We start from the raw sequence: 14,566 nt of genomic DNA on the forward strand, positions 1-14,566 counted from the left end.
GGTGATACTACAGTCTGAATATACTCATACTGGGATGATTTAATTAATTATGCCAAAGGAAAAATGGTGTTGATCTGTGAGGCACACGGTGATAGTGCAAATAGTGGCAAACTAATGCATGCAAGGCGAGTATAAGCTTTCCCTCCCTGTTAAGGAAAGGGCTTCATGGGACAGCGTAGGCCTAAGGCCGGGCTAAAAAATTCTGGTAGTCAAGCAAACAAAAGACAAATATGCCCGTTATTGTAAAGTTGCATTATTAAAAAAAGGTGGCTATACTATAATTCGACAGCAATAATCAACCGTCTGTCATGAGGCACAGTGAGAAACAATGATACACGAATAGGACAATTGTAAAATAGTACTAGGCATACATAGGACTAGTCTGTCGGGTTCTGACAACAGTTCTGACAACAGTATAATCAAGTGGGATAAAAAAATATATTCCCTAGGCCAGGGCGGGACGGTTAATCAATTCATTATTAAACGTCCACAGAAAGTGCTGCCCTCACAATTCAAGTGGTTACGCAGTGTATAAACATTTCCTATCAATCTTGGAGTATCATTGCTGCACCTCTAATATTGGCTAGTCACTCAAGCAAGAAAATCTTAATCCAACTAGGGAGAAAAGCTCCCACAAGTGTTAGTTAAGATTCTAATTAAACAAAACAACGCTACTGTCCTGAAGTGAATTCTAATATCATACACCCATTGGGAAAGTCAAAGACAGTAAAAAGCAAAATATTGGTGTTATTCTCTGAAATAGAGACAGCGGCTCAATGTGACTTACCTGCAACGTTCCTGGACCTGGACGGGTAACCTACCCCTGGCCGCGCTCCTGAATCAATGGGGAAGCCGCGGTGTACAGGGTAGAAAAACTTGCTACCAGGAAGTGAGTGCATCACGCTGACGCTCGCTTTACCAAGTAACGGAGCCCAACGTGTGGAGAAAGGACTCTGATCGCACTGGCAGGTAATAGCAAAGAAAGAGGACTATCGTTCAGCACCCAGTTAAAAATAAGGAGAGCAGCGTGATTCGCTTCTCATTTCTAAGACACCAATGGGGTTGCAAACCCTTGTTGACCGGTTTAACCAATTTTGTAGCGATCATGGGTTGGAGGTTAATATTAACAAAACCAAACTGATGGTGTTATCCAAGGGACCTAGGAAAAAATGTTCCATTCATATTGAGGGAGTACCGTTGAAGGAAGTAAGCTCTATAGATTACCTGGGAGTTAGGCTAACTAGTAAACTACTATGGGAAGAGCAGATTACAAAAAGTGCAGGGCTCCTACAACACAGAGCCTCATCTATATTGAGTTTCTATCAAAGCACCTCTACAAAAGTTGTTTCCCCAGCAATAAAAAGTTATACAGCTAAGGCTCAAAGTGCAGCCCTGTACGGAGCGGAGGTATGGGGTTACGCTAACTGTAACAAGATCAGTGTGGGGGAAAACAATTTTGCAAGGGCTTTAACTGCATGTCCACGCACCACACCCCTGCTTCCATTATTTCTAGATCTGGGGTTAAGCCGAGTAGCATATCTAGCTACTCTTTGACCTCTCCTTTATTGGATCAGGTTATGGATAACCCCCGAACTAGATATATATAAAACCTCATTACTCGATCTATTGAAATGTCAAAACGCTATTACTCTTCCCTGGATTCGCCATGTGGCCCATTGGCTTCGGCTATTGGGCCTGGGTGATTATTGGGAAAATCCCCATAAACTAGAGAGACGGCATAACAATGTTTTAAAGTTAACCTATTGGTCTTATGTTAAGGATAACTACATAACCCACAAATCCCATGGTCGCTTAATTAATTCCTTCATTGATATTAAGTGGTCCCCAAAATTTGAATCCTATCTGGATATTATACCGGATTTGCAGGGCAAGAGCTTATATGCAAGGTTTCGTTTTGGCTCTTTGCCCTTGATGTAATTGATCCATAGGTGGGGGTCGATTAATCTTCCCGATATATGCCCTGCCTGTGGCAGTACTTTCGAAACCATTGAGCATTTTATGTTCTTCTGCCCAGCCTCTGCGATTCCGCGATTAAAATGGATTTGCAATATTTGCAGGGCTATGGGATTTAAGAACTGCTCTTTGGCTCTACGGGTTCTAAAAAGCCATAATTCAGCCGACGTAATTCTTTCAGTAAGCAAGTATTTAGCAACAGCTTGGCGCATACGATGCCATCTTCAAAAAGTAATTTAAGGCCTCATTTCTTTTATAGATAAGTTTTAGAGTCATATGTGTAATTCAAGTTATCGTTTTAATGTTTTTACACCAATTTATAGATGCGTATTTATTTATTTACTTAAGAATTACTTATTATCTTGTTTTTATGTGCTTTTATGGTCATTGATCGAATAAAGCTGATGATGAATAGGCCCTCCCTTAAGCAAGTTAATAGACCCTGAGAAATTATTTTGCCTAAAATGTAATATAGTCTTTTATGTGGAGGAAAATATAGGCTTTTAGGTATTTTAGGAATTTTTCCTTTCTTTTTTTTAAAATTTATTTATTGCCTATATAAATGGTTAAAAAGTTCTCCTTCAGTCAGTTAATAAGTAGTGGTAGTATTTTGGATGGGAGACCAATTTTAGGAATTTTAATAATTTTCATCTAAACTAATAATGAAAATGATTGTTATTTATTGTTTTTAGGAGTGTCAACGGTCATTTATCTATGTAATTTGGTTTTAGTACTCATGTGAATAATTGCAGTTGGAATGATGTGTCTTTCACTTGATTGTACTTTCCTTTCATGGCTTACAGCCGAATAAAGGTGCGATGATGATGATGATGAAGGAGAGCAGCGTTGTCAATGTGATCTGGGCCGGTCAGATTGTAAAAGAAAGACCTCATGGTGGGATTTCCTAAAATATGTACCAAATTGCCAAAGGAAAGTAGGCAGTAACAATCAATTGTGTGAAAAGTACAGGAAGCAAAAGTGGGAGCATGACGAGCCCCAGTGTAACTATAGAAAAAAGCTGAAAATCAGGATGCTCTGATCAAGAGTTGAAGGGGGGAGATATGGTGAGTCCCCAAAACATGTATGTAGTTATCTTTGCGAAAGGCTAATCTAGGGGATATCATCATTCAACCCCTTAACATGTGTGTTTAATTTATACACCCAGCGCTGTTCAAGTTCAAAGAGAGATCTCATGCCCTTTTGTAAGCAAGTCTGCAAGACTATCCACCACATGTCATCTGGGCTATGATTAACTTCCATGTAGTGAATACTAAGATTGGTCGTAATTCGGCCGCATCTGATATTACTGCGATGCTCGTTTATTCTCAGTTTCACTGCTCTGGTGGTCATGCCCACATAGCGCAAGTTGCATGGACATGTGATCAAATAAATACAGTTGCGAGTATTGCAGTTTGTATGCTTCAATAGTCTCCATGTGCTTATTGGTTCTAGTTCAAGGGTGTCCAAACCTTTCATGAATGTACACACATTGCAATTCCCACATGGGAAATGGCCTGCGACTGGCGGAAGGTCCCAGAGCGCCCTTTGTCTAGGAGGCACAGTTCGAGGCCGTGGTCAGGTGTGAACCAACATGTCCTTAATATTGCTGGTCCTTTTGAAAACGAAGAGGGGTTTAGGAATCTCCTCTCCTCCGCTGCAAAGGATGGCCCATCTATTATTAACCACTTTCTTTATGGTGTTGGAGAAGGGGGTGAATGTGGACACACAAGTCAACTTAGTGTCTGATGATCTAGGGGCCGTCATTAGTAATGTGTCCCTGTCACAATGCTTAGCTCATTTGTAGGCTGTACTCACCACATGATGTGGATAGTGGTGGTCACATAGTTTGTTGGAAAGGTCTTTAGCTTGAGTATCAAATGTGTGAATGTTACTACAATTCCAGCTAAGCTGAAGAAACTGACCGTAGGATAAATTATCTTGCAGCGATTTCGGGTGATTGCTCTCATACAGCAACAAACTATTGCGATCAGTGGTTTTATGATAAGTGCGAGTCTTAAGTTTGCCACCATCTATACTAATCAACAGATCCAAAAATGAGATCTGAGTAGACGATACAGAGGAGGTAAATTTAAAAAAGGTGTCTAAGCTGTTGACCCATGTCGTAAATACATCTATCTCAGTAAGCGGGCCTTGCCAGACAATCAAAATATCGTCTATGTACCGTCGCCATAGTTTAATATTGTCATGGAAAGGATTGGTATTCGGCAATATAAAATGTTTTTCAAAGTCGTACACGTAAAGACAAGCCAAACTGGGGGCAAATGTACTACCCATCGAAGTACCACGTATCTGATGGAAAAGTAGATCTTCAAATTGAAAAAAGTTCTCTGTCATGGCTAGAGTGGCACAGTGCATTATAAAATGAACGGGAGTCGCCGACTCCCACCTGGCGGACAAGAGAGCAGTCTCAACTACCTTTAATGGGGTATGTTGGTGTACAATGCTTCTACATCTAAAGTAATGAGAGCATGTACATAAGCAGTGGAGTTGATAGATTCTATCAGATTGAGGACATCTTTAGTGTCCTTAAGGTAGGTAGCCGACTCCCGTACGATGGGTTTAAAAAATGATCGCAAAAGGTAGTTAAGGGTTCAAGACCCAATCCTATCCCTGAAACTATAGGGCGGCCAGGGGGAGGAGTCCTGCCTTTGTGAATCTTAGGGAGGCAATAGAAATAGGGGGTGCGAGGATTCATGGTATCCAAGGATTCAGCTTCTTTCTGAGAAATCCATGAATTGCTGCAAGCCTCCTCTGTTATCCCTCGTATCTCAATTTGTAGTCTCTCTCTAGGATCTCATTTGATCTGCGCATAGTAGGTAGAGTCCCCAAGTAGGCGTAAACACTCTTGCCTATAATCCACTGAATTCATCACGACTATTGCACCGCCTTTATCTGCTGGTTTGATCACAATGCTGGTATCAAATGCCAATATATTAAGGGCATTCCTCTCTATATTGGATGTTTTGACAAAATTATTTCCGATACCTACACTAGTATAGGACGGGATAGTTTGGGAGCCAAACCAAAGAAATTGGAGTTACAAGGTACCGCCCATAAGGAGGGTACAAAGCAGGCACAAGAGGGCTCTCAGAAGCGCTGGGACAAACAAAAAGATTTCAAAGAAAGAAGAAATAAGAGAGCTGATTCTCCACACCCGGAGAACTCCGAAAGGAGATATAATCTCAGAAATAGGGAGAACATGAAAAATCCAGACAGATATACTGATTCACGTCCCTCTCGTTCCTTTCAGGATGCACCGGATAGACGTAGCGAGAGAGGGGGCCATCAAGATCGACTTCCTGAGTACGTGAAAGAAAAGAAAGACTCACGGCTGTCTACCATTAAAAAGGAAGAAAAGACTCCTCAGCAAAAGCCACAGTTTAAAAAGAAGATGGCAGCACTGACAGCTAAAAATGCCAGTATACTTGAGAACACTGTTGAGGAACAAGACGTAGGCAGTGACTCTGTTAGACAGCGCAGCAGAGGTCACGATATGTCGCCAGAGTCTGAAAGATCATCTGGATGCAACAGTAGCTAGCGATTTCATCGCAGTTTAAACAGCGGGCGGCCGCGTTCCCCCCCGATAGGGTTTATGATTTAAAAATTCAGATAGAGGGAGACGTGGAACGCACTATTAGTGTGATATTTTGGGATGAACTTACTAGTGATATCCTATTGGCTACCTGAGCATGTCCGCAAGCTCCCACATGGGGAAGATGTCATTTTGCCTTCTTTCTCCAATCTTGTTCCGGAAGCAGACAAAGAAGCCTATGCTTCTGAATGGGCATTAGCCCAGGCTCCTGCGTTATATCGCAATCATGTAGGTTGGGACAAGGAGTCTCCTTGTCATGTTATTCCCGTTAGGTCTACACCCCAACTGCAGCCACAAAATCCTGTTAAACATGAAGCAAAAGCTCCGGTGAGGGAGATCCTCGCCCAACTTGAGTACCAGGGAGTGATTGAGCCCTGTACATTTGCAATGAATAATCCATTATTCCCTGTTGCAAAGACGGACCATTAATATAGAATAGTCATTGATTATAGACACTTAAATAGTAATACACATACATATGCTATACAAAATTCACAAAGCACGCCACTAATAAACAATATAGTGCATAAAAAATATAAAACAACATTAGACATTTCTAATGGATTCTTCTGCCAGAATTTAGCACATGAAAGTCGGGACCTGAGTGCATTCTCATTTGGCTCTCAGAAACGCTTTTGTCGTTTACCTCAAGCCCAGGGCTATTTTCAGCCCATGTCACATGAATATTACACAATATTGAGTCCAAGGCGTTATCCTATGTGGATGTCATATATCTCACAGACGACGTCCTCGACATTCATCTTGCGAGGGTCAATCGGATCATTTTGGGATTTGCAGACCTCGGTTACAAATTAAATTTTAAGAAAAGCAAGATAGCCTTTCTTAGCGTATTATTCCTGGGATATGAGCTATCAAACGAGGGAAAGAGCCTGGCCCGCACTTTCTAGAAAAATTTGCTCAACTGCACCCTCCAAACACACTTAAGAAACTACAGTCATTATTAGGTTTCTTTAACTTTGGCAGAACATACATTCCAGATTATGCACAACGGATCAAGACTTGGTTCAGCTCAATTTTTCTAGCAGACACTGGATGGTTGAACACACCTGCATCGTAAGGGAAATGCAACAGGACCTGCTAGAAGCTAAACACTTGCACACACGTGACAATAAAACTAATTTGGTCATCAGAATAATTGCTGGTGCCATTGGATTTACTTATGTCACCTTCAATGAGGGTGACAGGGTACCAATAGCGTATAAATCACATTTATACTCTAATGCTGAACAGCGTTTTGCACCTACAGAAAAGATTCTGATGGCAGTTCAGATGGGCGTCATAAAAGAGAGGCCACTTGCCTAGGGGAAACTTATTATTGTTGTCTCCCCGGTGCCGGCCTTAGAGGCTGTCACCAAAGCAAGCGTTCCTAACGCTAAAGCATCACATCCACGTTGGATTCAATGGGCAACGTCTCTGACCGCCACTGATGTTGATTACATTTTTGATCCAAAACTTCAGACACAAGAGTTTCTCCAGTACGAACAAGAGTATTCCGCTCCTCTAAATATCTTGCCACTGGACAACTACCATACTGTCATATACACTGATGGTTCAGCAATACCGGCTGTAGGTACTAAACATCAATACTCTGTAGTTTGCGCAGCCGCGAGCCGACTGATGGAAGATGGAGTTTTCCACTCTCACAATACCTACACACAGACCTTAGGGAACTGCACAACCCAGTTGGGTGAGCTTAAAGCTCTTATTCTAGCGCTCGAACATACTGAGCCAGGATGCCAGACTTTAATAGTTTGTGACTCTTATTACTGTGTCCAGTCATACAATGACTATCTCAATCATTGGAAACTGAACGGGTTTAGAGATTCTAAAGGGAACACCATTAAACACAAAATACTGTGGGGGAGGGTGGCTGATCTTAAGGATAAGCTGCTGTGTGTCCATGTCGTCCATACATTGGGACACCAACGTGTAGGAGTACACGTTACTGGTAATACATTGGCTGATGAAGCGGCCAAAGCAGCAGTAGCTACGGCTTCTGTGGCTGCAGTGACTCATTCTCAGACGTGATTGGATAATGAAATATTGATTGCCGTTAAAGCTTCGGCTGCAGGCAAACACCTTCCGAAAGGATACCCTACAAACTATACTTACCATATCAGTGCGCAGAATGTTGCTTACACAACAATTCCTGGGGTTGGAGATCGAGTGATCCCCAATGAAGACCAGAGATTAGATCTAATTAAAGCAGCGCATGAGGGTGTCGCTTCTGCACATGCGGGTATACAGGCCACGATAACACTCCTACAGAAACTCTTCTGCTGGCCTGGTCTATGCAGACGAACAAAGCAGTATGTCCTTTGCTGTGACATTTGCCAGCAGATCAAGGGCTCTAATATCAAACGCCCATCGCAGGCATCCCTCTTAGTGTCCAACAGGCCACTACAGTGTGTGCAACTGGAACATTGTGGTCCCTTACAGCCTGATGGTGCATACAAATAAATTTTAGTCGCTGTAGATTCTTGTTCTAGATTCCTGTGGGTATGGCCACAGCGGTCGGCTGACGCCCGGACTGTTATAAAAGACTTGCTGATCTTTATCCGTACATATGCGGTTGCAGCTTCAATTTGGACCAGGGCATTCAGGGACACCATGGGGACGATGGGTGTTGAACTCCAGTACTCCTCACCATACCATCCTTGTGGAGAGGCGGAATTGTGATCTAAAGCAGTCCTTAACAGCTCGAGTATTAGGGTCAGGCCGCAGTTGGTTACATCACCTATATGTGGTCCAGAGAGCACTGAATAATCAGCCAAGACGGTCCTTGGGTGGACGCACTCCATATGAGGTTCTCTTTGGGATACCAGTTCTTGATGCCCCTGGTATGGTGGCAGCAGAAACACCATTCGACGTAAATGAACGTCTCACTGTTTTACAGGAGCTTCAGCAATTTTGTGATGATAAATCATCTGCAAGTGCTGCCACCTTAGGAATAAGGGATTTAGCGAAAACTTCGACTGGCTGGATTCCTAAAGTTGGGGATCCGGTTCGTGAGAAAATCACAGTGAAGAAGGAGTTCGGTCCATCATACAGAGCACCTGTACCAGTCTTGGGAATTCAAGGCACCAGGACTGTCATCTTACCACCACTGTCTGGTTCTAAGACAAACAGATTAATCTCCATTGATGACATCAAATTACACCATGTGGCCGATCCTTCACAGTAGACCAAGAGGTCCCTTGGGTGGTTCCCGATCCCCTCTCACTACCCAACTGGACATACATCTACGTAGTAGAATGAATATCACTACTACAGACTATGCAACAATGTCAACTGCTGTTCCAGACACCTCCTTGACTATGGGGAGGGCGGAAAATGAACTCTTGCTGGTTCCAGTCACTACTTCAGTGAACACCCCGGTTCAAGATCTAGCTGTTTTTTACACAAACACATCACAGACTAATGACACTGTCTACCAAGAGCCCCCACGTGAAGTGGACCAAAGTACGGATGGTGCACCGACTCCCGTGTTTGCAGAGACTGCCGCTGGCTATTTAATTGACATTGATGATTTTTCTTGAGATTCATCCACTACTGTGATTGACACTGTTTCAAAAAGAAGTAAGCTGTATCAATGGCTTAAAAAGAACTATCTAAAATACCCATGGAACTATTTATGTTTCTGTTTGACATTCTTTGCATTATTTTTATGGATTGGTTTTGTGACTGTTTTCTTTTTGCTTATAAATGGTCACTATACTCCTGATCGCTCCTCTGCGGAGCCTGTTGATGAAGTTTTAACTCCATATCATTCTTCACATAAGGTCTGAAGAGACTTGTCCCCTGTAAATGTTACAGCAATACCGATTTCTGATAGGATTGTGTGGGACAAAGTTCCATTCGATATATATATATATATACGGGCCTACTGAAATTATTCAAGTACCATACGTGTTCAAAATTTCAATGACTGATGTAATTACACCTGATGTTGTCTCTGATGATTGGGATGTCCAAACAGTTGATTCCATGCTAACTGAAATGAAGGACTATTCCTCTTTTGAAAGTGATGATGTATATGAATCTACAATGAATTATGGGGAAATGTTCTGCTATAACAATTGGGGACATTACTACCTACACCGTGCCAATAGATACAGGCCGGTATAAAACTACACACAGTGGGAACACTGTCCTACACCACCGGTGGGGAGCCCAAAGTACTATAGTGATAAATTTACATACACTTCTGGGCATGACACAAGAAAAGCAGAGTCGTATTATTTTAAAATACACCGTTTTTTTGAACTCTTCAGGGGTTTTTTCAATTAAAAGGCCAGACCCTCGCTTTGTATCGGGTCAACATACAGGTAAAGTTACAACATTCAGTGTGGGCAAGCTGTGCCAGCAATGGGTACAGACCAACACGTTAGCCGCAGTTAAGAAACACCTGAATACTCTTTCTGAAGATGTAGACTTGCAGGATTTTCTGCTGGGTCCTAGGAACCAGGGTTCAAAAAGATTTTTATCTGCTATGTATAATGAAATTTGGAAACTTTCCCAGATTGAGGCTGCTGCGCGTTTAAGGGAATTGGATAAAGAAAATTTAGAAAAAGCATTAGCTGGTGTCGACAACGGCATGAATACACTGTCTAACAGGATTTATTCATTATCAAATATAGTGTTGTCTGCTATTGATATCACTCAGACAGACCTGTCCCGGTTATATCATGGGCAAGCACAGCTACGTTCCATCATGCAGCTGGGTTGGACTCTACAGACACTGATAAATGGCTGCATTCCATGGAAATATATTAACGGCAGTGAATTCTTAACTGCTTTTAATTTTCCAAGGAACAACAGACAATGGCTAAAAGGGAGGCTAGTTTCACCAAGCTTCACGTAGAAAAGTTAGATAAGTTGCCCTTCACAGTAGCAGAGAGTCCTTCAACTATCTGGCTCTTACATGGCATAATTAATTTACTGATTTCGACCTTTTGTTTCTCGAGCTGCCTGAAACATCTTGCAGTGGGAAGGTACGAGCAACTAGGAGATAGCTATATTAAGGAAGAGTGGGAGTTGCCCTTTGACTACAAATGTCTGAACGGCAAAACAGAGGTCTTTCTTAGCGGAAGCGAATGTGAGACTGCTGTTCGTCATTCCATGATATGCAAGCCGGTGTCTCTTCACGGTCTTTGCAATGCGGGGGTCGCTAATTTGGCCTGTTTGCTGAAGGGTACTCCTGTCCCTTTGATTCACCCGGTATTTCATGTACTTTCCAATGGAAGTTATGTGGTACTCTATGATCAAAGCTGTTGCGGCATGTGACCAGGAATTGCCTATGCAATCTCGGTCTCGAAGGTCGTTAAGTGTTGTGGACATGTTTTGTTTCCCCCCACACGAGAGATAAAAGTATCTGACATGTGGCCCTACATAGATACTATTATTGTGAACTATGACAAGCTGAGCAGGCTAAAGGCGCTATTGTTTCAAAAACAGGTCGCCTTGACATCAGCAAAAGAGACGTATGCTCTCCAGATTGCGAGATCATCAGCCGAGATACAATCCCTATTAAATACCAACTTCCCCAAGCACTTTGGAGAACTGGTATCCAGAATATTCACCAGGAAATACTGCTCATTACTGCTCTGTGGATCCGTTTGTCTGCCCAGCACTCGATTTGACATCAGATGATGTTGACTCATTTTTGAGGTCCTTGGTTAGTGGCTCCGATGACACTCTTCAAGATCATGAGTACAGCAAATAAGTTGATGAATTGACTTGCCATTCCAGATTCTAAACTATGCATTTAAATTAGCACTGCTTTGGCACGCTGTGCTTGTCATGGTCGACATTAACATCTCTGTATGTGTTTTAACAGATTTGTTTTTAATATCTTTTTAACACATTTTAAAGATTTTTTTAGCTTGTTTTTATGCTTTTAGCTTTTAGTTCAGAGCAATTTTAGCGTTTGGGTTCCTGTACCTTCATCATACCTTTTACGGCAATGGGGAGGGTATAGTGAATCCTAGTTCGTTTTAATGGGATAACAGGAGTTAGCTTAGCCTCTGGCTTGCAGACTCGTGCCCCCCATCACCCAGTGACTTTTAACCTACTTAGCTTGCTCTGTCTCAGCCCATTTATTTATTTAATTCTTCTAAGATGACTGCCTTGTTGATAGTTAGGCCAATTGTTATGAGTTACATTATCAGTGTCACCGCGTTAAGGCGTCAAGATCAAGCACCAAAGACAAACAAACAGTAGGTGTTCACACTTAGGGATTTTCCCTCTCTATACTTTCTAGGGATTGTTTACATTAGTTGCCGTCCTAAGCATGTCTGTTATCTATTGTTTGGGAACACACCTACGTCAGTGGTCCTTGTAGATCTGTATAAATATATCGCACTTTAGACAGATAATCAGAGGGATTCCGACCAGAGGGCATCGCCACCATCGCTGATATCGATGCTGCAGTCGTCTTGACGCTGACCAAGTCTTCGTGTCCCTGCGGAGTGTGAGATAGAGACCTCATTCCAAGGTAACGAGGGTTGGGGGCTCCTCTCACGGACATGGCATTCGCAGATTAGGTTTAACAAACCCAGCTCTCCCTTAGGTAGGAGGTTAGGCCTTTCACATTAGGGTATTAGGGCATAGTACATCTCATATTTCTTTCCTATGCATTGCAAGATGGTGGGGGTCTTTGTAATAATGACTCTCGTCTTCACGATTCTGTTTCTTGCATTATTCATTATCCTAATCATTGCAGCCCATGCAACTTATCGCAAATTGCAGTTATGTTAAATAAAAGTTATTGAAACTTTACTGCATCTTTGTTATTGCCTGTGTTTGTATGAGACATGATATATCTGTGAGAAAGGGGTAATCTCCATTTAACCACGACACTCCCTGAGATGTCTTATTCTCGAGTCCATGCGTAAAGGCTGCCACAAATCACCTTTTACTTTTGTGTTTCTGGTGAGGTGCTGCTAGTGAGCCGGAAAGGTTGGGACAACAGTTGCGACTTGTTGTAGGAAAGGCATAGTCGCCTACAAAGAAAAGTACTGTCATCCTTAAACCAGCAGTCTTGCCCAGAGCAAGAGTCCAAACTACAACACCCACTCCATCCTACACAGTGCCCCACCCTAATTACCAAACCTAAATGCCAAGCCCTGCATGCCATACCCACTGCATGCACATCCCTTCCAGCTCTGCATGCACACCCACCACCAATGCATGCATAGCATGGAGAACTAACAATCCCACATCTATCACCATACCCAACCAAAGGTGGGAGGACAACAGCAATAACATAGGGAAATCTAGTAATTACGGATATGTCACAGACATGTAGCATAATACATCACTTACATCCGGATAGGTGCCCCAATCAATGTCAGCAGCGAGGATGTGCCACGGCTACCCATTCCCCACCAGAAGATGCCCCCGGTGATGACAGCAACTCAGGAGCTCTGGATCTGCATGAACTCCCTGGTCCATCTGGGACCACTGGTCAGTCGGCTACCCCGTCCCTCAGCCAGTCTACCACAAAGCCACCCCTCAGAATCTAACACCAGAGCAGCCAGCAAACACCCCCACACCTCTGTCCCAGGACATGTCAATCAGTGGTGCACCCACCTGTACAGGGACCCGAGTCCATACCACTCAGGCAACACAATGAGGGCCCTGGTGTCAGTGGGAGTGGGCACACCGTTCAGGGGACACAGGCATAGGGGGCAAAGGACACTCTGAGGACAGCTGTGCACCCGGGGGAGGATAGGCCCAGGGAACCGACGGCCCAGGAGGCACTCAGAAATGTCTTGGGGGCATATCAACAATCCTAGGACAGGATGGGGCAGGTGATCAACATCATGCAGGAGAACCAGCGGCTGCAGGGGGTGCACCACCAGGAGGTCATGCAGCAGTTGCAGGGCCTTAATGCCAACATGGCCTCCATTGTAGGGGTGCTGGGTGACATGGCCAACACCATGTCTGAGGACAGAGCACACCAGCAGGCCACTTCCACTAGCCACTCCACCCAGCAGCCATCAACATCTGCTGCAGCTAGTGGACAGGAGGCCTGCCACAGGACCACTACCCCTGCAGAAGGCGAACCATCCCACAAACTTTCCCTGTGACCCAGACAAACACCAGAGACAGTTGCCAAGACCACCTCCAGGAAATGAGCCCCTCCTGAATGTCCCCCTTGTGTTTCACTGTGTCACCTTGTCCACTTTGAAACTGCCATTGCTTCCCTTCCTATGGCCCCTTGGACATTGGACGTGTGCAACAGACTGGCCCACTACCCTGGACTTTCCCCAACCATCACCCCACTCTATTGCACTTTGCATTGTATACCTGAATAATTAATTAACACCCTTGGACACAACTTAAGTAATAGTGCTTTATCTGAAGTAAATGTACAATGTATTGAACTGTATTGAACTGCATGATCTGTTGCAAATGTTCAGTAATATGTTGATCCATCTTATATATGTGTCTCAGCAGTCTGTACACATCACAACATTACACTGGTGTAACCACACCAACACCTGCAATAAGGGAAGGCGAGGTTGACAGTCAGTTGGGATGCAAAGGCATTGACTGGCATTATGCTACAGCTACACAGTACAACACTTAAATGGAGAAATGTTTAGTTCAACAGTCTTACCTGAGTGTCACTGGAAGTACTTCTGTATCATATGTGTCCTGTTGTCCACATCCTCCTCCTCTTCCTTCTCCTCACTGTCCACTGCTGCCACAGGTGCATTGTCACCCCCCTTCTCCTGCAGATAGGGCACATGGCGTCTAAAGGCCAACTTGTGCAACATGCAGCACACAACAACAATCTTGCAGACCTTCTCAGGGGAGTAGCATGGGAATCCACCTGTCAGATGGAGGCACCTGAACCTGGCCTTCAGGAGACCGAACGTCCTTTCAACAGTCCTCCTGGTATGCTCGTGAGCATCATTGTACCTATTCTCAGAACCTGTTCATGGATTC

The sequence above is a fragment of the Pleurodeles waltl genome, chromosome 9 (assembly GCF_031143425.1).
Source record: "Pleurodeles waltl isolate 20211129_DDA chromosome 9, aPleWal1.hap1.20221129, whole genome shotgun sequence".
In the NCBI taxonomy this organism is placed as follows: Eukaryota; Metazoa; Chordata; class Amphibia; order Caudata; family Salamandridae; genus Pleurodeles; species Pleurodeles waltl.